The 24,009-nt window shown below is 43.4% G+C and overlaps 1 pseudogene; it reads right to left on the reverse strand.

The window, feature by feature from the left end:
* The window catches only part of LOC106594929 (protein FAM168A-like), a 68,936-nt pseudogene that overhangs the window by 20,246 nt on the left and 24,681 nt on the right, over positions 1-24,009 (reverse strand).

A 24,009-nucleotide genomic window follows, 5' to 3' on the forward strand; every position in this document is an offset into this window, starting at 1 on the left:
AACACATACATCTGGTATACAACACACACACACACACACACACACACACACACACACACACACACTGGTATACAACACACATACATCTGGTATACAACACATACAACACACACACACACACACACACACACACTGGTATACAACACACACACACACACACTGGTATACAACACACTTTGGGGTGAATGTACAGTTGTAAACATTGACATAGTCTTGTATACACACACCCACAGGTCGTCCCATCTCTCGGTCTTACAGTATGTATGCATATGGTTTTAACACACACAGCAGGAGGGGCAGAGCTCTCCTGCTGAGTTAACACCTGTGTGTGTGTAGACAGTAGAACAAGCTGCCTTAGTCACAAAAAATACATACTGAACAGTGTCTGTTCTGTTATCACACCAGGATACTACAGCATGTTGAACAGTGTCTTTAATACACCAGGATACTACAGCATGTTGAACAGTGTCTGTTCTGTTATCACACCAGGATACTACAGCATGTTGAACAGTGTCTTTAATACACCAGGATACTACAGCATGTTGAACAGTGTCTGTTCTGTTATCACACCAGGATACTACAGCATGTTGAACAGTGTCTTTAATACACCAGGATACTACAGCATGTTGAACAGTGTCTGTATAAGTATCATGTTGACTCTGTTATCACACCAGGATACTGCAGCATGTTGAACAGTGTCTGTAATACACCAGGATACTACAGCATGTTGAACAGTGTCTGTTCTGTTATCACACCAGGATATTACAGCATGTTGAACAGTGTCTGTTCTGTTATCAAACCAGGACACTACAGCATGTTGAACAGTGTCTGTAATACACCAGGATACTACAGCATGTTGAACAGTGTCTGTAATACACCAGGATACTGCAGCATGTTGAACAGTGTCTTTAATACACCAGGATACTACAGCATGTTGAACAGTGTCTGTAATACACCAGGATACTACAGCATGTTGAACAGTGTCTGTAATACACCAGGATACTACAGCATGTTGAACAGTGTCTGGTTATCACACCTGGATACTACAGCATGTTGAACAGTGTCTTTAATACACCAGGATACTACAGCATGTTGAACAGTGTCTGTTCTGTTATCAAACCAGGATACTACAGCATGTTGAACAGTGTCTTTAATACACCAGGATACTACAGCATGTTGAACAGTGTCTTTAATACACCAGGATACTACAGCATGTTGAACAGTGTCTTTAATACACCAGGATACTACAGCATGTTGAACAGTGTCTTGTTATCACACCAGGATACTACAGCATGTTGAACAGTGTCTTTAATACACCAGGATACTACAGCATGTTGAACAGTGTCTTTAATACACCAGGATACTACAGCATGTTGAACAGTGTCTGTTGTTATCACACCAGGATACTACAGCATGTTGAACAGTGTCTGTAATACACCAGGATACTGCAGCATGTTGAACAGTGTCTGTTCTGTTATCAAACCAGGATACTACAGCATGTTGAACAGTGTCTGTAATACACCAGGATACTACAGCATGTTGAACAGTGTCTTTAATACACCAGGATACTACAGCATGTTGAACAGTGTCTTTAATACACCAGGATACTACAGCATGTTGAACAGTGTCTTAATACACCAGGATACTACAGCATGTTGAACAGTGTCTGTAATACACCAGGATACTACAGCATGTTGAACAGTGTCTTTAATACACCAGGATACTACAGCATGTTGAACAGTGTCTGTAATACACCAGGATACTGCAGCATGTTGAACAGTGTCTGTAATACACCAGGATACTACAGCATGTTGAACAGTGTCTTTAATACACCAGGATACTACAGCATGTTGAACAGTGTCTTTAATACACCAGGATACTACAGCATGTTGAACAGTGTCTGTTCTGTTATCACACCAGGATACTACAGCATGTTGAACAGTGTCTTTAATACACCAGGATACTGCAGCATGTTGAACAGTGTCTTTAATACACCAGGATACTACAGCATGTTGAACAGTGTCTGTTATCACACCAGGATACTACAGCATGTTGAACAGTGTCTTTAATACACCAGGATACTACAGCATGTTGAACAGTGTCTTTAATAAACCAGGATACTACAGCATGTTGAACAGTGTCTGTAATACACCAGGATACTACAGCATGTTGAACAGTGTCTTTAATACACCAGGATACTACAGCATGTTGAACAGTGTCTTTAATACACCAGGATACTACAGCATGTTGAACAGTGTCTGTTCTGTTATCACACCAGGATACTGCAGCATGTTGAACAGTGTCTTTAATACACCAGGATACTACAGCATGTTGAACAGTGTCTGTTCTGTTATCACACCAGGATACTACAGCATGTTGAACAGTGTCTTTAATACACCAGGATACTACAGCATGTTGAACAGTGTCTGTAATACACCAGGATACTACAGCATGTTGAACAGTGTCTGTAATACACCAGGATACTGCAGCATGTTGAACAGTGTCTTTAATACACCAGGATACTACAGCATGTTGAACAGTGTCTGTAATACACCAGGATACTACAGCATGTTGAACAGTGTCTGTTCTGTTATCACACCAGGATACTGCAGCATGTTGAACAGTGTCTTTAATACACCAGGATACTACAGCATGTTGAACAGTGTCTGTTCTGTTATCACACCAGGATACTACAGCATGTTGAACAGTGTCTTTAATACACCAGGATACTACAGCATGTTGAACAGTGTCTTTAATACACCAGGATACTACAGCATGTTGAACAGTGTCTGTTCTGTTATCACACCAGGATACTACAGCATGTTGAACAGTGTCTGTAATACACCAGGATACTGCAGCATGTTGAACAGTGTCTGTTCTGTTATCAAACCAGGATACTACAGCATGTTGAACAGTGTCTGTAATACACCAGGATACTACAGCATGTTGAACAGTGTCTTTAATACACCAGGATACTACAGCATGTTGAACAGTGTCTGTTAATACACCAGGATACTACAGCATGTTGAACAGTGTCTTTAATACACCAGGATACTACAGCATGTTGAACAGTGTCTGTAATACACCAGGATACTACAGCATGTTGAACAGTGTCTGTAATACACCAGGATACTACAGCATGTTGAACAGTGTCTGTAATACACCAGGATACTACAGCATGTTGAACAGTGTCTTTAATACACCAGGATACTACAGCATGTTGAACAGTGTCTAATACACCAGGATACTACAGCATGTTGAACAGTGTCTGTAATACACCAGGATACTACAGCATGTTGAACAGTGTCTGTAATACACCAGGATACTGCAGCATGTTGAACAGTGTCTGTAATACACCAGGATACTACAGCATGTTGAACAGTGTCTTTAATACACCAGGATACTACAGCATGTTGAACAGTGTCTAATACACCAGGATACTACAGCATGTTGAACAGTGTCTAATACACCAGGATACTACAGCATGTTGAACAGTGTCTTTAATACACCAGGATACTGCAGCATGTTGAACAGTGTCTTTAATACACCAGGATACTACAGCATGTTGAACAGTGTCTGTTCTGTTATCACACCAGGATACTACAGCATGTTGAACAGTGTCTTTAATACACCAGGATACTGCAGCATGTTGAACAGTGTCTTTAATACACCAGGATACTACAGCATGTTGAACAGTGTCTTTAATACACCAGGATACTACAGCATGTTGAACAGTGTCTGTAATACACCAGGATACTACAGCATGTTGAACAGTGTCTGTTCTGTTATCACACCAGGATACTGCAGCATGTTGAACAGTGTCTTTAATACACCAGGATACTACAGCATGTTGAACAGTGTCTGTTGTTAATACACCAGGATACTACAGCATGTTGAACAGTGTCGTCTGTTATCACACCAGGATACTGCAGCATGTTGAACAGTGTCTTTAATACACCAGGATACTACAGCATGTTGAACAGGTCTGTCTGTTATCACACCAGGATACTACAGCATGTTGAACAGTGTCTTTAATACACCAGGATACTACAGCATGTTGAACAGTGTCTTTAATACACCAGGATACTACAGCATGTTGAACAGTGTCTGTAATACACCAGGATACTACAGCATGTTGAACAGTGTCTGTAATACACCAGGATACTGCAGCATGTTGAACAGTGTCTTTAATACACCAGGATACTACAGCATGTTGAACAGTGTCTGTAATACACCAGGATACTACAGCATGTTGAACAGTGTCTGTTCTGTTATCACACCAGGATACTACAGCATGTTGAACAGTGTCTGTAATACACCAGGATACTACAGCATGTTGAACAGTGTCTTTAATACACCAGGATACTACAGCATGTTGAACAGTGGTTCTGGCTATTAATCTGTCTTCATTGAGAGGTGTTTCACACAACCAGACAACTGGAACCAGACTGTGTGTGTGTGTAAGTGTGTAAGTGTGTGTGTAAGTGTGTGTGTAAGTGTGTGTGTAAGTGTAATGAAACAGACGGCTAATCGGCTCACCAATTAGCAGACATTACAACCTCCAGTATAACCACTAACGAGACAAGGAATTGTTTATGCATTTTCTGTGATTACACTGTGTGGGAGGAAGGTGAGAAATGAGAGAGGGAGGGAATGAGGAAGAGAGAGCGAGATGGAGGAAGAGAGAGATGGAGAGAGAGATGGATGGAGAGAGAAGGTTGGATGGAGAAAGCGAGAGATGAGGAGAGGGATGGATGAGAGAGAAAGGGATGGATGAGAGAGAGAGGGAGAGGGATGGATGAGAGAGGGATGGAGAGAGAGAGGGATGGAGAGAGAGGAATGATAGATAGAGAGAGAGAGAAGAAGCATGACACACAGGCAGCATCCATGTTGCTGTGTGTGTGTGGTATGTGGAGGTGACAGCTGTGTGGTTGGGGACAGTCATACATTCTGATAGATATCACACTCAGTCCCATCACACTGTGACATACAGGCCTGTCATAACCCTGTTATAGTGAATGGTAGCATCACACTGACATACAGGCCTGTCATAACCCTGTTATAGTGAATGGTAGCATCACACTGACATACAGGCCTGTAATAACCCTGTTATAGTGAGTGGTAGCATCACACTGACATACAGGCCTGTAATAACCCTGTTATAGTGAATGGTAGCATCACACTGACATACAGGCCTGTAATAACCCTGTTATAGTGAATGGTAGCATCACACTGTGACATACAGGCCTGTAATAACCCTGTTATAGTGAATGGTAGCATCACACTGACATACAGGCCTGTAATAACCCTGTTATAGTGAATGGTAGCATCACACTGACATACAGGCCTGTAATAACCCTGTTATAGTGAATGGTAGCATCACACTGACATACAGGCCTGTCATAACCCTGTTATAGTGAATGGTAGCATCACACTGACATACAGGCCTGTCATAACCCTGTTATAGTGAATGGTAGCATCACACTGTGACATACAGGCCTGTCATAACCCTGTTATAGTGAATGGTAGCATCACACTGACATACAGGCCTGTAATAACCCTGTTATAGTGAATGGTAGCATCACACTGACATACAGGCCTGTAATAACCCTGTTATAGTGAGTGGTAGCATCACACTGACATACAGGCCTGTAATAACCCTGTTATAGTGAATGGTAGCATCACACTGACATACAGGCCTGTTATAACCCTGTTATAGTGAATGGTAGCATCACACTGACATACAGGCCGGTCATAACCCTGTTATAGTGAATGGTAGCATCACACTGACATACAGGCCTGTAAGAACCCTGTTATAGTGAATGGTAGCATCACACTGACATACAGGCCTGTTATAACCCTGTTATAGTGAATGGTAGCATACACTGACATACAGGCCTGTTATAACCCTGTTATAGTGAATGGTAGCATCACACTGACATACAGGCCTGTCATAACCCTGTTATAGTGAATGGTAGCATCACACTGACATACAGGCCTGTCATAACCCTGTTATAGTGAATGGTAGCATCACACTGACATACAGGCCTGTCATAACCCTGTTATAGTGAATGGTAGCATCACATTGTGACATACAGGCCTGTAATAACCCTGTTATAGTGAATGGTAGCATCACACTGACATACAGGCCGGTCATAACCCTGTTATAGTGAATGGTAGCATCACACTGACATACAGGCCGGTCATAACCCTGTTATAGTGAATGGTAGCAGCACACTGACATACAGGCCTGTCATAACCCTGTTAAGGTAAATGGTAGCATCACACTGACATACAGGCCTGTCATAACCCTGTTATTGTAAATGGTAGCATCACACTGACATACAGGCCTGTCATAACCCTGTTATAGTGAATGGTAGCATCACACAGACATACAGGCCTGTAATAACCCTGTTATAGTGAATGGTAGCGTCACACTGACATACAGGCCTGTCATAACCCTGTTATAGTGAATGGTAGCATCACACTGACATACAGGCCTGTCATAACCCTGTTATAGTGAATGGTAGCATCACACTGACATACAGGCCTGTCATAACCCTGTTATAGTGAATGGTAGCATCACACTGTGACATACAGGCCTGTCATAACCCTGTTATAGTGAATGGTAGCATCACACTGACATACAGGCCTGTCATAACCCTGTTATAGTGAATGGTAGCATCACACTGACATACAGGCCTGTCATAACCCTGTTATAGTGAATGGTAGCATCACACTGTGACATACAGGCCTGTCATAACCCTGTTATAGTGAATGGTAGCATCACACTAACATACAGGCCTGTCATAACCCTGTTATAGTGAATGGTAGCATCACACTGTGACATACAGGCCTGTCATAACCCTGTTATAGTGAATGGTAGCATCACACTGACATACAGGCCTGTAATAATGAATGACTGTCATGCCATCTCCAAAGGCAGTCTGTGAACCATCAAATGGTTGTACAGGGGACTGATAGATCTGAACAGGCCACTTCCTGAACGTCTGCTGTCGGCGTAGGGATTGGGGGGCGTAAACGTTTAAATGTTCAAACTCTTAAACAAAATTGGGATCCTTAACGTTGAGAAAGGTCCTGAAGGAAAATGTTTTTTTCTCTTTTTTCTTCTTCAAATGAAAATCACAGTGCAGCTGGCTCACCTGCTCTTTCTCCTCGCTAATGATGCCAGTGTGTTCAGTCTTCGGTCTGTTGCATGTAGAATATCCTAGCCTATTCATTGATGACATGCTCTGCTTTACTGAAGTCGCGAGACATTACAAGCCAAGACATTGTGAAATACAGCATCCCATTGCGAGATACAGCTTTTGATTGCAGATAGTCAGAACCGTGCATTAGGCCTGCCTGCCTGATGGCTGAACCTACCTATACTGCGCCCCTCCCCTCTCTCTCCGTCCCTCGCTAGCTCGCTATCAAAGATGCAAGTGTTTGCGTTCTCGGAAATACGGAAACTTATCAGTCTCCTCCGTTTCAAAAATTCTGAATCTTAAGGAGTTGATTCCTACCGGAAGATGTGTTTTGGCTGACCCCATTTAATCGACTGGTCAATTGTTTGATCGATAGGCTGTTGGTCGACCAAGGTTTGGAGTATATATAAATATAATGCTGTACAAGACACCTGTCTGATTCACGCCTGTCTGAGTGGACTGATCCATTGTGGAGGCCGTGGGGATGGCACAGTCCATCACTCTATGACATGTGATACTGAAATTGGATATGGTTATATTATGTAAGACCAATGGTGCAACACTAATAAAAATTATATTATTTTAACAAATGTGCTTTCTCCCGCGTTAGATAGAGGTTTCAGAAACACTTCAGTGCGCTGTTTACTTGGTGCCTTTTCCTAGACCATGTTGCTTGTGCATAATATCAAAGTTAACCAGCATATTGGTGTAGAGAACAATGTGGCGGAGGCAACAGCAGAATGAGGAGATGAGAAAACAGCACTTGCCTTAACTGTCTAAGAAAAGTGAGGAGAGAGGAAACCAACTTAATAAGGTCTATAAACAATAGCATTTCTGTTAAATACGCCTGGCTTAGTAAATCATCCATATCTACAGAAATAACACAGATCCTGCTTCTGTTTGAGTGTTTAACTGCCTACTGATTCCATGATGACATGTCAAGAAAAAAATTCCACAAATGTGTCCGTTTTTAATCTTTGCTTTGCTGTAATAAAGGTTTGACACTTTTTTTAGGGGTAGAACGGCCTCTGGTATTACGTAGATTTTTTGTCAGAAAAATAATATTTATAATAATAATAATAATTATAATGTTCCATTTTCTTGATCTTCTTATTGTTCTTATTACTATCATCATTATAATAATAAGTAATGTCATTATCATTAGTAGACTTAGTTAGAGGATCGACCGATTAATCGGAATGGCCGATTAATTAGGGCCGATTTCAAGTTTGCATAACAAATCGGTAATCGGTATTTTTGGCCACCGATTTGCCGATTTATTTTTTATATTTTTTTATAAATATTTTTTAACCAGGCAAGTCAGTTAAGAACACATTCTTATTTTCAATGACGGCCTAGAAACTGCCTTGTTCAGGGGCAGAACGACAGATTTTTACCATGTCAGCTTGGGGATTCAATCTTGCAACCTTAAGGTTAACCTCTCTAGGGTAGGGGGCAGTATTTGCACGGCCGGATAAAAAACGTACCTGATTTAATCTGGTTATTACTACTGCCCAGAAACTAGAATATGCATATAATTATTGGCTTTGGATAGAAAACACCCTGAAGTTTCTAAAACTGTTTGAATGGTGTCTGTGAGTATAACAGAACTCATATGGCAGGCAAAAACCTGAGAAGATTCCTTACAGGAAGTGGCCTGTCTGACCATTTCTTGGGCTTCTACACACTCTTTATTGAAAACTGAGGATCTCTGCTGTAACGTGACACTTCCTACGGCTCCCATAGGCTCTCAGAAGGCATCAAAAAGCTGAATGATGTCTTTACAGCCCATGGCTGAAAAACATTAGGGCATTTGGTAAGTGGTCGATCAGAGGACAATGAGACTGAGGCACGTGCACGAGGCGACACCATGTTTTTATTTTCTCTGTCTTTGAACGTAAACAGGGTTTCCCGGTCGGAATATTATCGCTTTTTTTACGAGAAAAATTGCATAAAAATTGATTTTAAACAGCGGTTGACATGCTTCGAAGTACGGTAATTGAACGCACGAACAAAACAGAGGATATTTGAACATAACTATGGATTATTTTGAACCAAACCAACATTTGTTATTGAAGTAGAAGTCCTGGAAGTGCATTCTGACGAAGAACAGCAAAGGTAATCAAATTTTTCTTATAGTAAATCTGACTTTGGTGAGGGCTAAACTTGGTGGGTGTCTAAATAGCTAGCCCGTGATGGCTGGGATATCTACTCAGAATATTGCAAAATGTGCTTTCACCGAAAAGCTATTTTAAAATCGGACATAGCGATTGCATAAAGGAGTTCTGTATCTATAATTCTTAAAATAATTATGTTTTTTGTGAACATTTATCGTGAGTAATTTAGTAAATTCACCGGAAGTTTGCGGGGGGTATGCTAGTTCTGAACGTCACATGCTAATGTAAAAAGCTGGTTTTTGATATAAATATGAACTTGATTGAACAAAACATGCATGTATTGTATAACATAATGTCCTAGGATTGTCATCTGATGAAGATCATCAAAGGTTAGTGCTGCATTTAGCTGTGGTTTGGGTTTATGTGACATTATATGCTAGCTTGAAAAATGGGTGTCTGATTATTTCTGGCTGGGTACTCTGCTGACATAATCTAATGTTTTGCTTTCGTTGTAATGCCTTTTTGAAATCGGACAGTGTGGTTAGATTAACGAGAGTCTTGTCTTTAAAATGGTGTAAAATAGTCATATGTTTGAGAAATTAAAGTAATAGCATTTCTAAGGTATTTGAATAACGCGCCACGGGATTCCACTGGCTGTTGAGTAGGTGGGACGATTTCGTCCCACCTACCCTAGAGAGGTTAACTAGTCCAACGCTCTAACCACCTGCTTTACATTGCACTCCACGAGGAGCCTGCCTGTTACGCGAATGCAGTAAGAAGCCACGGTAAGTTGCTAGCTAGCATTAAACTTATCTTATAAAAAAAAAATCAATCAATCATAATCACTAGTTAACTACACATGGTTGATGATATTACTAGTTTATCTAGCCTGTCCTGCGTTGCATATAATCGATGCGGTGCGCATTTGCGAAAAAGGACTCTCGTTGCTCCAACTTGTACCTAACCATAAACATCAATGTCTTTCTTAAAATCAATACACAAGTATATATTTTTAAACCTGCATATTTAGTTAATATTGCCTGCTAACATGAATTTCTTTTAACTTGGGAAAATGTGTCACCTCTGCAACAGAGTCAGGGTATATGCAGCAGTTTGGACCGCCTGGCTCGTTGCGAACTGATTTGCCAGAATTTTACGGAATTATGACATAACATTGAAGGTTGTTCAATGTAACAGGAATATTTAGATTTAGGGATGCCACCCGTTAGATAAAATACGGAACAGTTCCGTAAAGAATAAACGTGATAGTTTCCGGATTCGACCATATTAACCTGTTGGGGATAGGGGGCAGTATTGACACGGCTGGATAAAAACGTACCCGATTTAATCTGGTTACTACTCCTGCCCAGTAACTAGAATATGCATATAATTATTGGCTTTGGATAGAAAACACCCTAAAGTTTCTAAAACTGTTTGAATGGTGTCTGTGAGTATAACAGAACTCATATGGCAGGCAAAAACCTGAGAAGATTTCATGCAGGAAGTGGCCTGTCTGACAAGGTGTCGTTCTTCTTGTCTCTGTTTATTGAAGAGTGAGGATCTTAGCTGTCCCGTGACACTTCCTACGGCTGCCATAGGGTCTCAGAAGGCGGCAAAAAGTTGAATCGTGGCTTTGCAGGCTCTGGCTGAAACAAAGTAGCGCGTTTGGGTAGTGGCTGGTTACAGTACTGTGAGACTCAGGCTCGTGCCCGCGTCGACCGAAAGCTTTGTTTACTTTCCTCTGTTTAGCTAAATGGACATTCCCGGTCGGAATATTATCGCTTTTTTACGAGAAAAATGGCATAAAAATGGATTTTAAACAGCGGTTGACATGCTTCGAAGTACGGTAATGGAATATTTAGATTTTTTTTGTCACGAATTGCGCCATGCGCACGACCCTTATTTACCCTTTCAGATAGTGTCTTGAACGCACGAACAAAACGCCGCTATTTGGATATAACGATGGATTATTTTGGACCAAACCAACATTTGTTATTGAAGTAGCAGTCCTGGGAGTGCATTCTGACGAAGAACAGGAAAGGTAAGACCATTTTTGTTATAGTAAATGGGATTTTGGTGAAGGCTAAACTTGCCGGGTGTCTAAATAGCTAGCCCTGTGATGCCGGGCTATCTACTCAGAATATTGCAAAATGTGCTTCATCCGAAAAGCTATTTTAAAATCGGACATATCGAGTGCATAGAGGAGTAATGTATCTATAATTCTTAAAATAATTGTTATGCTTTTTGTGAACGTTTATCGTGAGTAATTTAGTAAATTGTTAGTAAATTCACCGGAAGTTTGCGGGGGGTATGCTTTTTCTGAACGTCACATGCTAATGTAAAAAGCTGTTTTTTGATATAAATATGAACTTGATTGAACAAAAAATGCATGTTTTGTATAACATAATGTCCTAGGTGTGTCATCTGATGAAGATCATCAAAGGTTAGTGCTGCATTTAGCTGTCTTCTGGGTTTTTGTGACATTATATGCTAGCTTGAAAAATGGGTGTCTGATTATTTCTGGCTGTGTACTCTGCTGACATAATCTAATGTTTTGCTTTCGTTGTAAAGCCTTTTTGAAATCGGACAGTGTGGTTAGATTAACGAGAGTCTTGTCTTTAAATAGCTGTAAAATAGTCATATGTTTGAGAAATTGAAGTAATAGCATTTCAAAGGTTTTGAAAATCGCGCCACAGGATTCAACTGGCTGTTACGTAGGTGGGACGAATTCGACCCGCCGGTCCCATAGAGGTTAATGACCTAAGGCTCGTATTTCTGTGTTATTATGTTATAATCAAGTCTATGATTTGATAGAGCAGTCTGACTGAGCGATGGTAGGCACCAGCAGGCTCGTAAGCATTCATTCAAAACAGCACTTTCGTTTTGCCAGCAGCTCTTCGCTGTGCTTCAAGCATTGCGCTGTTTATGACTTCAAGCCTGTCAACTCCCAAGATTAGAATGGTGTAACCGATGTGAAATGGCTAGCTAGTTAGCCGGGTGCGCGCTAATAGCGTTTCAAACGTCACTCGCTCTGAGACTTGGAATAGTTTTTTCCCTTGCTCTACATGGGTAATGCTGCTTTGAGGGTGGCTGTTGTCGATGTGTTCCTGGTTTGAGCCCAGGTAGATGCGAGGAGAGGGACGGAAACTATACTGTTACACTGGCAATACTAAAGTGCCTATTAGAATATCCAATAGTCAAAGGTATATGAAATACAAATCGTATAGAGAGAAATAGTCCTATAATTCCTATAATAACTACAACCTAAAACTTCTTACCTGGGAATATTGAAGACTCGGGTTAAAAGGAATCCCCAGCTTTCATATGTTCTCATGTTCTGAGCAAGGAACTTAAACGTTAGCTTTTTTACATGGCACATATTGCACTTTTACTTTCTTCTCCAGCACTTTGTTTTTGCATTATTTAAACCAAATTGAACATGTTTCATTATTTATTTGAGGCTAAATTGAGTTTATTGATGTATTTTACACTGCTCAAAAAAATAAAGGGAACACTTAAACAACACAATGTATCTCCAAGTCAATCACACTTCTGTGAAATCAAACTGTCCACTTAGGAAGCAACACTGATTGACAATAAATTTCACATGCTGTTGTGCAAATGGAATAGACAACAGGTGGAAATTATAGGCAATTAGCAAGACACCCCCAATAAAGGAGTGGTTCTGCAGGTGGTGACCACAGACCACTTCTCAGTTCCTATGCTTCCTGGCTGATGTTTTGGTCACTTTTGAATGCTGGCGGTGCTTTCACTCTAGTGGTAACATGAGACGGAGTCTACAACCCACACAAGTGGCTCAGATAGCGCAGCTCATCCAGGATGGCACATCAATGCGAGCTGTGGCAAGAAGGTTTGCTGTGTCTGTCAGCGTAGTGTCCAGAGCATGGAGGCGCTACCAGGAGACAGGCCAGTACATCAGGAGACGTGGAGGAGGCCGTAGGAGGTCAACAACCCAGCAGCAGGACCGCTACCTCCGCCTTTGTGCAAGGAGGAGCAGGAGGAGCACTGCCAGAGCCCTGCAAAATGACTTCCAGCAGGCCACAAATGTGCATGTGTCTGCTCAAACGGTCAGAAACAGACTCCATGAGGGTGGTATGAGGGCCCGATGTCCACAGGTGGGGGTTGTGCTTACAGCCCAACGCCGTGCAGGACGTTTGGCATTTGCCAGAGAACACCAAGATTGGCAAATTCGCCACTGGCGCCCTGTGCTCTCCACAGATGAAAACAGGTTCACACTGAGCACATGTGACAGACGTGACAGAGTCTGGAGACGCCGTGGAGAACGTTCTGCTGCCTGCAACATCCTCCAGCATGACCGGTTTGGCAGTGGATCAGTCATGGTGAGGGGTGGCATTTCTTTGGGGGGCCGCACAGCCCTCCATGTGCTCGCCAGAGGTAGCCTGACTGCCATTAGGTACCGAGATGAGATCCTCAGACCCCTTGTGAGACCATATGCTGGTGCGGTTGGCCCTGGGTTCCTCCTAATGCAAGACAATGCTAGACATGTGGCGCATTGATGCTATGGACTGGCCCACCCGTTCCCCAGACCTGAATCCAATTGAGCACATCTGGGACATCATGTCTCGCTCCATCCACCAACGCCACGTTGCACCACAGACTGTTCAGGAGTTGGCGGATGCTTTAGTCCAGGTCTGGGAGGAGATCCCTCAGGAGACCATCCGCCACCTCATCAGGAGCATGCCCAGGCATTGTAGGGAGGTCATACAGGCACGTGGAGGCCACACACACTACTGAGCCTCATTTTGACTTGTTTTAAGGACATTACATCAAAGTTGGATCAGCCTGTAGTGTGGTTTTCCACTTTAATTTTGAGCGTGACTCATTTTACATTATAGTCATTTAGCAGACGCTCTTATCCAGAGCGACTTACAGTAGTGAATGCATACATTTAATTTCATACATTTTTTTTTTCCTACTCCAAATCCAGTCCTCCATGGGTTGATAAATTGGATTTCCATTGATTATTTTTGTGTGATTTTGTTGTCAGCACATTCAACTATGTAAAGAAAAAAGTATTTAATAAGATTATTTCATTCATTCAGATCTAGGATGTGTTATTTTAGTGTTCCCTTTATTTTTTTGAGCAGTGTATTAAGTTAAAATAAGTGTTCATTCAGTATTGTCGTAATTGTCATTATTACAAATAAATAAATAAATAAATAATAATTTAAAAAATATATATAAATCGGCCGATTAATCTGTACCGGCTTTTTTTGGTCCTCCAATAATCGCTATCAGCGTTGAAAAATCATAATCGGTCGACCTCTAGACTTAGTATAGCAGCCTCGTATAACCACCATGTCATTATCATTAGTAGACTTAGTATAGCAGCCTCGTATAACCACCATGTCATTATCATTAGTAGACTTAGTATAGCAGCCTCGTATAACCACCATGTCATTATCATTAGTAGACTTAGTATAGCAGCCTCGTATAACCACCATGTCATTATCATTAGTAGACTTAGTATAGCAGCCTCGTATAACCACCATGTCATTATCATTAGTAGACTTAGTATAGCAGCCTCGTATAACCACCATGTCATTATCATTAGTAGACTTAGCATACGAGTCATTCATGATTTGAAATGAAATCGAGCATTTTAGTTTTAAAATAAAATAAAGTGAGCCTTGAATAATTAGCTTAAACAACAAATAAACAGTTCAATTTCAGAAATATGACTGTTTTCAGTCTTAACAGATTTTTGGATTGACAGTTCTGGTCACTAAGTGATGGACTTCAGATGCAGGGCTCCGGGCAGCCGAGCGGAAATGGAGGAAAACTCGCCTCCCTGCGGACCTGGCATCCTTTCACTCCCTCCTCTCTACATTCTCCTCTTCTGTCTCTGCTGCTAAAGCCACTTTCTACCACTCTAAATTCCAAGCATCTGCCTCTAACCCTAGGAAGCTCTTTGCTACCTTCTCCTCCCTCCTGAATCCTCCTCCCCCTCCCCCTCCCCCTCCTCCCTCTCTGCGGATGACTTCGTCAACCATTTTGAAAAGAAGGTTGACGATATCCGATCCTCGTTTGCTAAGTCAAACGACACCGCTGGTCCTGCTCACACTGCCCTACCCTGTGCTTTGACCTCTTTCTCCCCTCTCTCTCCAGATGAAATCTCGCGTCTTGTGATGGCCGGCCGCCCAACAACCTGCCCACTTGACCCTATCCCCTCCTCTCTTCTCCAGACCATTTCCGGAGACCTTCTCCCCTACCTCACCTCGCTCATCAACTCATCCTTGACCGCTGGCTACGTCCCTTCCGTCTTCAAGAGAGCGAGAGTTGCACCCCTTCTGAAAAAACCTACACTCGATCCCTCCGATGTCAACAACTACAGACCAGTATCCCTTCTTTCTTTTCTCTCCAAAACTCTTGAACGTGCCGTCCTTGGCCAGCTCTCCTGCTATTTCTCAGAATGACCTTCTTGATCCTAATCAGTCAGGTTTCAAGACTGGGCATTCAACTGAGACTGCTCTTCTCTGTGTCACGGAGGCTCTCCGCACTGCTAAAGCTAACTCTCTCTCCTCTGCTCTCATCCTTCTAGACCTATCTGCTGCCTTTGATACTGTGAACCATCAGATCCTCCTCTCCACCCTCTCCGAGTTGGGCATCTCCGGCGCGGCCCACGCTTGGATTGCGTCCTACCTGACAGGTCGCTCCTACCAGGTGGCGTGGCGAGAATCTGTCTCCGCACCATGCGCTCTCACCACTGGTGTCCCCCAGGGCTCTGTTCTAGGCCCTCTCCTATTCTCGCTATACACCAAGTCACTTGGCTCTGTCATATCCTCACATGGTCTCTCCTATCATTGCTATGCAGACGACACACAATTAATCTTCTCCTTTCCCCCTTCTGATAACCAGGCGGCGAATCGCATCTCTGCATGTCTGTCAGACATATCAGTGTGGATGACGGATCACCACCTCAAGCTGAACCTCGGCAAGACGGAGCTGCTCTTCCTCCCGGGGAAGGACTGCCCGTTCCATGATCTCGCCATCACGGTTGACAACTCCCTTGTGTCCTCCTCCCAGAGTGCTAAGAACCTTGGCGTGATCCTGGACAACACCCTGTCGTTCTCCACTAACATCAAGGCGGTGACCCGATCCTGTAGGTTCATGCTCTACAACAGTCGCAGAGTACGACCCTGCCTCACACAGGAAGCAGCGCAGGTCCTAATCCAGGCACTTGTCATCTCCCGTCTGGATTACTGCAACTCGCTGTTGGCTGGGCTCCCTGCCTGTGCCATTAAACCCCTACAACTCATCCAGAACGCCGCAGCCCGTCTGGTGTTCAACCTTCCCAAGTTCTCTCACGTCACCCCGCTCCTCCGCTCTCTCCACTGGCTTCCAGTTGAAGCTCGCATCCGCTACAAGACCATGGTGATTGCCTACGGAGCTGTGAAGGGAACGGCACCTCCATACCTTCAGGCTCTGATCAGGCCCTACACCCAAACAAGGGCACTGCGTTCATCCACCTCTGGCCTGCTGGCCCCCCTACCTCTGAGGAAGCACAGTTCCCGCTCAGCCAAGTCAAAACTGTTCGCTGCTCTGGCACCCCAATGGTGGAACAAGCTCCCTCACGATGCCAGGACAGCGGAGTCAATCACCACCTTCCGGAGACACCTGAAACCCCACCTCTTTAAGGAATACCTAGGATAGGATAAAGTAATCCTTCTAACCCCCCCCCTTAACCTGTTAGGGCTAGGGGGCAGCATTTGCACGTCTGGATAAAAAAAATGTACCCGATTTAATCTGGTTACTAATCCTACCCAGTAACTAGAATATGCAAATACTTATTATATATGGATAGAAAACACTCTAAAGTTTCTAAAACTGTTTGAATGGTGTCTGTGAGTATAACAGAACTCATTTGGCAGGAATGACAGGAAGTGGATACCTGATGTGTTGTATTACCTTTAAACCTATCCCATTGAAAAACACAGGGGCTGAGGAATATTTTGGCACTTCCTATTGCTTCCACTAGATGTCACCAGCCTTTACAAAGTGTTTTGAGTCTTCTGGAGGGAGATCTGACCGAACAAGAGCCATGGAACGATGATGTCCCATTAGACACCTGGCGCGCGAGTTCATGTTGGGTACCCTCGTTCCAATACGTTATAAAAGAGTATGCATTCGTCCACCTTGAATATTATTCATGTTCTGGTTAAAAAGGCCCTAATGATTTATGCTATACAACGTTTGACATGTTTGAACGAACGTAAATATATTTTTTCCCCTCGTTCATGACGAGAAGTCCGGCTGGCTTAGATCATGTGCTAACAAGACGGAGATTTTTGGACATAAATGATGAGCTTTTTTGAACAAAACTACATTCGTTATGGACCTGTGATACCTGGAAGTGACATCTGATGAAGAGAATCAAAGGTAATGGATTATTTACATAGTATTTTCGATTTTAGATCTCCCCAACATGACGTCTAGTCTGTATCGCAACGCGTATTTTTCTGGGCGCAGTGCTCAGATTATTGCAAAGTGTGATTTCCCAGTAAGGTTATTTTTAAATCTGGCAAGTTGATTGCGTTCAAGAGATGTAAATCTATAATTCTTTAAATGACAATATAATATTTTACCAATGTTTTGTAATTTTAATTATTTAATTTGTGACGCTGACTTGACTGCCGGTTATTGGAGGGAAACGATTTCCTCAACATCAATGCCATAGTAAAACGCTGTTTTTGGATATAAATATGAACTTGATAGAACTAAAAATGCATGCATTGTCTAACATAATGTCCTAGGAGTGTCATCTGATGGAGATTGTAAAAGGTTAGTGCATCATTTTAGCTGGTTTTATGGTTTTGGTGACCCTGTCTTTGACTTGACAAAACATTACACACAACTCTTGTAAATGTACTGTCCTAACATACTCTAAATTTATGCTTTCGCCGTAAAACCTTTTTGAAATCGTAAAACGTGGTTAGATTAAGGAGATGTTTATCTTTCAAAGGGTGTAAAATAGTTGTATGTTTGAAAAATTTGAATTTTGACATTTATTTGGATTCAAATTTGCCGCTCTTGAAATGCACCTGCTGTTGATGGAGTGCACCACGGGTGGCACGCTAGCGTCCCACCTAGCCCATAGAGGTTAAAAGATTTAGATTCACTATTGTAAAGTGGTTGTTCCACTGGATATCATAAGGTGAATGCACCAATTTGTAAGTCGCTCTGGATAAGAGCGTCTGCTAAATGACTTAAATGTAAATGTAATGTAGATGCGCCGTTCCTTTACAGACAAGTAAAATGCCCGTTCAGTGGCTCTTCGAAATGATCTCCAGAGAAGAGAAGGTTTTGTGTAGGCATTTAAATTTCGTGGTATTGAATTGGTAGTTACAGTCTTGTCTCATCGTTGAGAGGCGAAGGTCGAGTGCCAACCAAACCGCACTGCTTCATGACACAATGCCCACTTAACCCGGAAGCCAGACGCACCAATGTGTCGGAGGAAACACCGTACACCTGGTGACTGTGTCAGCGTGCACTGCGCCCGACCCGCCACAGGAGTCGCTAGTGCGCAATGGGACAAGGACATCCCTGCCGGCCAAACCCTCCACTAACCCGGACGATGCTGGGCCAATTGTGCGCCGCCCCATGGGTCTCCCGGTCGCGGCCGGCTGCAACAGAGCCTGGACTCTAACCAGGATCTCTAGTGGCTCAGATAGCACTGTGATGCAGTGCCTTAGACCACTGTGCCACTCGGGAGGCCCTACACATTCCTAATAGGACCATTATTCTGCATTGTGAATTGATGAGGAATTTTATGATTTTCTCTTATAATTTTAATGGGAAAAGGATAGAAAATGGCAATTTAAACGTTAAGCAAATTTCCTAGTAAGGATCAAGCAGGACACATCTTAGACCAGATAGATCTGTTTACTTCTGTCATTTCTGTCTACCGTTAGCTAGCTCAATCACTTCAGTTTGATTAGAGGGTGTTGATTGGTGGGTGGGAGCAAGGTAATGTGTGTCTCACCTGTGTAGGCCATGTTCTTGGGGTTACCGTAGGGAGCTCCAGGCTGAACAGGACTGTAGACAGGATTCATACTGCTGGATAATCTGTTCTTACTGAGGGGGAGAAAGTGAAGGGGAGAGAGAGAGAGAGAGAGAGAGAGAGAGAGAGAGAGAGAGAGAGAGAGAGCGAGACACGGGGGAAGGGGAGAGAGAGAGCAGAGAGAGAGAGAGAGAGAGAGACGGGGGATGGGGAGAGAGAGAAGAGAGAGACGGGGATATAGGGAGAGAGAGAGAGAGAGAGACGGGGATATAGGGAGAGAGACAGACGGGGATATAGGGAGAGAGAGAGAGAGAGAGACGGGGATATAGGGAGAGAGAGACGGGGATAGGGGAGAGAAAGAGAGATGGGGGAAAAGAGAAGAGACGGGATAGGGAGAGAGAGAGACAGGGGAAAAGGGAAGAGACAGGGGACAGGGGCAGAGAGAGAGAGACAGGGGACAGGGGCAGAGAGAGAGAGACGGGGGACAGGGGCAGAGAGAGAGACCGGGGACAGGGGCAGAGAGAGAGAGACCGGGGACAGGGGCAGAGAGAGAGAGACCGGGGACAGGGGCAGAGAGAGAGAGACAGGGGACAGGGGCAGAGAGAGAAAGACGGGGGACAGGGGCAGAGAGAGAGAGACAGGGGACAGGGGCAGAGAGAGAGAGACGGGGGACAGGGGCAGAGAGAGAGACCGGGGACAGGGGCAGAGAGAGAGAGACCGGGGACAGGGGCAGAGAGAGAGACCGGGGACAGGGGCAGAGAGAGAGAGACCGGGGACAGGGGCAGAGAGAGAGACGGGGAGAAGGGGGGGAACATGTTAGAGCACATAGCAGGACAAGCGGGGTCTCTTTAATAGTTACTCAGTCAAAAACAACAGGACCAGCGGGGTCTCTTTAATAGTTACTCAGTCAAAAGCAACAGGACCAGCGGGGTCTCTTTAATAGTTACTCAGTCAAAAACAACAGGACCAGCGGGGTCTCTTTAATAGTTACTCAGTCAAAAACAACAGGACCAGCGGGGTCTCTTTAATAGTTACTCAGTCAAAAACAACAGGACCAGCGGGGTCTCTTTAATAGTTACTCAGTCAAAAACAACAGGACCAGCGGGGTCTCTTTAATAGTTACTCAGTCAAAAACAACAGGACCAGCGGGGTCTCTTTAATAGTTACTCAGTCAAAAACAACAGGACCAGCGGGGTCTCTTTAATAGTTACTCAGTCAAAAGCAACAGGACCAGCGGGGTCTCTTTAATAGTTACTCAGTCAAAAGCAACAGGACCAGCGGGGTCTCTTTAATAGTTACTCAGTCAAAAGCAACAGGACCAGCGGGGTCTCTTTAATAGTTACTCAGTCAAAAACAACAGGACCAGCGGGGTCTCTTTAATAGTTACTCAGTCAAAAACAACAGGACCAGCGGGGTCTCTTTAATAGTTACTCAGTCAAAAGCAACAGGACCAGCGGGGTCTCTTTAATAGTTACTCAGTCAAAAGCAACAGGACAAGCGGGGTCTCTTTAATAGTTACTCAGTCAAAAACAACAGGACCAGCGGGGTCTCTTTAATAGTTACTCAGTCAAAAACAACAGGACCAGCGGGGTCTCTTTAATAGTTACTCAGTCAAAAGCAACAGGACCAGCGGGGTCTCTTTAATAGTTACTCAGTCAAAAACAACAGGACCAGCGGGGTCTCTTTAATAGTTACTCAGTCAAAAACAACAGGACCAGCGGGGTCTCTTTAATAGTTACTCAGTCAAAAACAACAGGACCAGCGGGGTCTCTTTAATAGTTACTCAGTCAAAAACAACAGGACCAGCGGGGTCTCTTTAATAGTTACTCAGTCAAAAACAACAGGACCAGCGGGGTCTCTTTAATAGTTACTCAGTCAAAAACAACAGGACCAGCGGGGTCTCTTTAATAGTTACTCAGTCAAAAGCAACAGGACCAGCGGGGTCTCTTTAATAGTTACTCAGTCAAAAACAACAGGACCAGCGGGGTCTCTTTAATAGTTACTCAGTCAAAAACAACAGGACCAGCGGGGTCTCTTTAATAGTTACTCAGTCAAAAACAACAGGACCAGCGGGGTCTCTTTAATAGTTACTCAGTCAAAAGCAACAGGACCAGCGGGGTCTCTTTAATAGTTACTCAGTCAAAAACAACAGGACCAGCGGGGTCTCTTTAATAGTTACTCAGTCAAAAACAACAGGACCAGCGGGGTCTCTTTAATAGTTACTCAGTCAAAAACAACAGGACCAGCGGGGTCTCTTTAATAGTTACTCAGTCAAAAGCAACAGGACCAGCGGGGTCTCTTTAATAGTTACTCAGTCAAAAGCAACAGGACCAGCGGGGTCTCTTTAATAGTTACTCAGTCAAAAACAACAGGACCAGCGGGGTCTCTTTAATAGTTACTCAGTCAAAAACAACAGGACCAGCGGGGTCTCTTTAATAGTTACTCAGTCAAAAACAACAGGACCAGCGGGGTCTCTTTAATAGTTACTCAGTCAAAAGCAACAGGACCAGCGGGGTCTCTTTAATAGTTACTCAGTCAAAAACAACAGGACCAGCGGGGTCTCTTTAATAGTTACTCAGTCAAAAACAACAGGACCAGCGGGGTCTCTTTAATAGTTACTCAGTCAAAAGCAACAGGACCAGCGGGGTCTCTTTAATAGTTACTCAGTCAAAAACAACAGGACCAGCGGGGTCTCTTTAATAGTTACTCAGTCAAAAACAACAGGACCAGCGGGGTCTCTTTAATAGTTACTCAGTCAAAAACAACAGGACCAGCGGGGTCTCTTTAATAGTTACTCAGTCAAAAACAACAGGACCAGCGGGGTCTCTTTAATAGTTACTCAGTCAAAAACAACAGGACCAGCGGGGTCTCTTTAATAGTTACTCAGTCAAAAACAACAGGACCAGCGGGGTCTCTTTAATAGTTACTCAGTCAAAAACAACAGGACCAGCGGGGTCTCTTTAATAGTTACTCAGTCAAAAGCAACAGGACCAGCGGGGTCTCTTTAATAGTTACTCAGTCAAAAACAACAGGACCAGCGGGGTCTCTTTAATAGTTACTCAGTCAAAAACAACAGGACCAGCGGGGTCTCTTTAATAGTTACTCAGTCAAAAACAACAGGACCAGCGGGGTCTCTTTAATAGTTACTCAGTCAAAAACAACAGGACCAGCGGGGTCTCTTTAATAGTTACTCAGTCAAAAACAACAGGACAAGCGGGGTCTCTTTAATAGTTACTCAGTCAAAAGCAACAGGACCAGCGGGGTCTCTTTAATAGTTACTCAGTCAAAAGCAACAGGACCAGCGGGGTCTCTTTAATAGTTACTCAGTCAAAAACAACAGGACCAGCGGGGTCTCTTTAATAGTTACTCAGTCAAAAACAACAGGACCAGCGGGGTCTCTTTAATAGTTACTCAGTCAAAAGCAACAGGACCAGCGGGGTCTCTTTAATAGTTACTCAGTCAAAAACAACAGGACCAGCGGGGTCTCTTTAATAGTTACTCAGTCAAAAGCAACAGGACCAGCGGGGTCTCTTTAATAGTTACTCAGTCAAAAACAACAGGACCAGCGGGGTCTCTTTAATAGTTAGTCAAAAACAACAGGACCAGCGGGGTCTCTTTAATAGTTACTCAGTCAAAAACAACAGGACCAGCGGGGTCTCTTTAATAGTTACTCAGTCAAAAACAACAGGACCAGCGGGGTCTCTTTAATAGTTACTCAGTCAAAAGCAACAGGACCAGCGGGGTCTCTTTCTCACACAATCTACATTCACAAAGAGGAGATGAACAGAGCGAATCATACCGTCTATAACCATCCTCATCATGTGTGTACTTACCTTATCCTACTGTGTAGGTCTTACTGGTGTGAGAGTGCCTGGTTAGTACTTGGCCATACCTCGTGTGTATTGTACCTCGTGTGTGTGTGTGTGTTGTACCTCGTGTGTGTGTATGTTGTACCTCGTGTGTATGTGTGTTGTACCTCGTGTGTATGTGTGTATTGTACCTCGTGTGTGTGTGTATTGTACCTCGTGTGTGTGTGTATTGTACCTCGTGTGTGTGTTGTACGTGTGTGTTTTATACCTTGTTTGCGTGTCGTACCTCGTGTGTATTGTACCTTGTGTGTGTGTGTGTATTATACCGTGTGTGTGTGTGTATTATACTGCGTGTGTGTCGTACCTCGTGTGTGTGTGTGTGTGTCGCACCTCGTGTGTGTGTGTCGTACCTCGTGTGTGTGTGTGTGTATATTGTACCTCGTGTGTGTGTGTGTGTATATTGTACCTCGTGTGTGTGTATTATACTGCGTGTGTGTGTATATTGTACCTCGTGTGTGTGTGTGTATATTGTACCTCGTGTGTGTGTGTATTGTACCTCGTGTGTGTGTGTATTGTACCTCGTGTGTGTGTGTTTTATACCTCGTGTGTGTGTGTGTGTATTATACCTCGTGTGTGTGTGTGTGTGTATATTGTACCTCGTGTGTGTGTGTGTTATTGTACCTTGTGTGTGTGTGTATTGTACCTCGTGTGTGTGTGTATTGTACCTGTGTGTGTGTGTGTGTATTGTACCTTGTGTGTGTGTGTGTGTATTGTACCTTGTGTGTGTGTGTGTGTATTATACCTTGTGTGTGTGTGTGTGTATTGTACCTTGT

The sequence above is a fragment of the Salmo salar genome, chromosome ssa09 (assembly GCF_905237065.1).
Source record: "Salmo salar chromosome ssa09, Ssal_v3.1, whole genome shotgun sequence".
Lineage (NCBI taxonomy): Eukaryota > Metazoa > Chordata > Actinopteri > Salmoniformes > Salmonidae > Salmo > Salmo salar.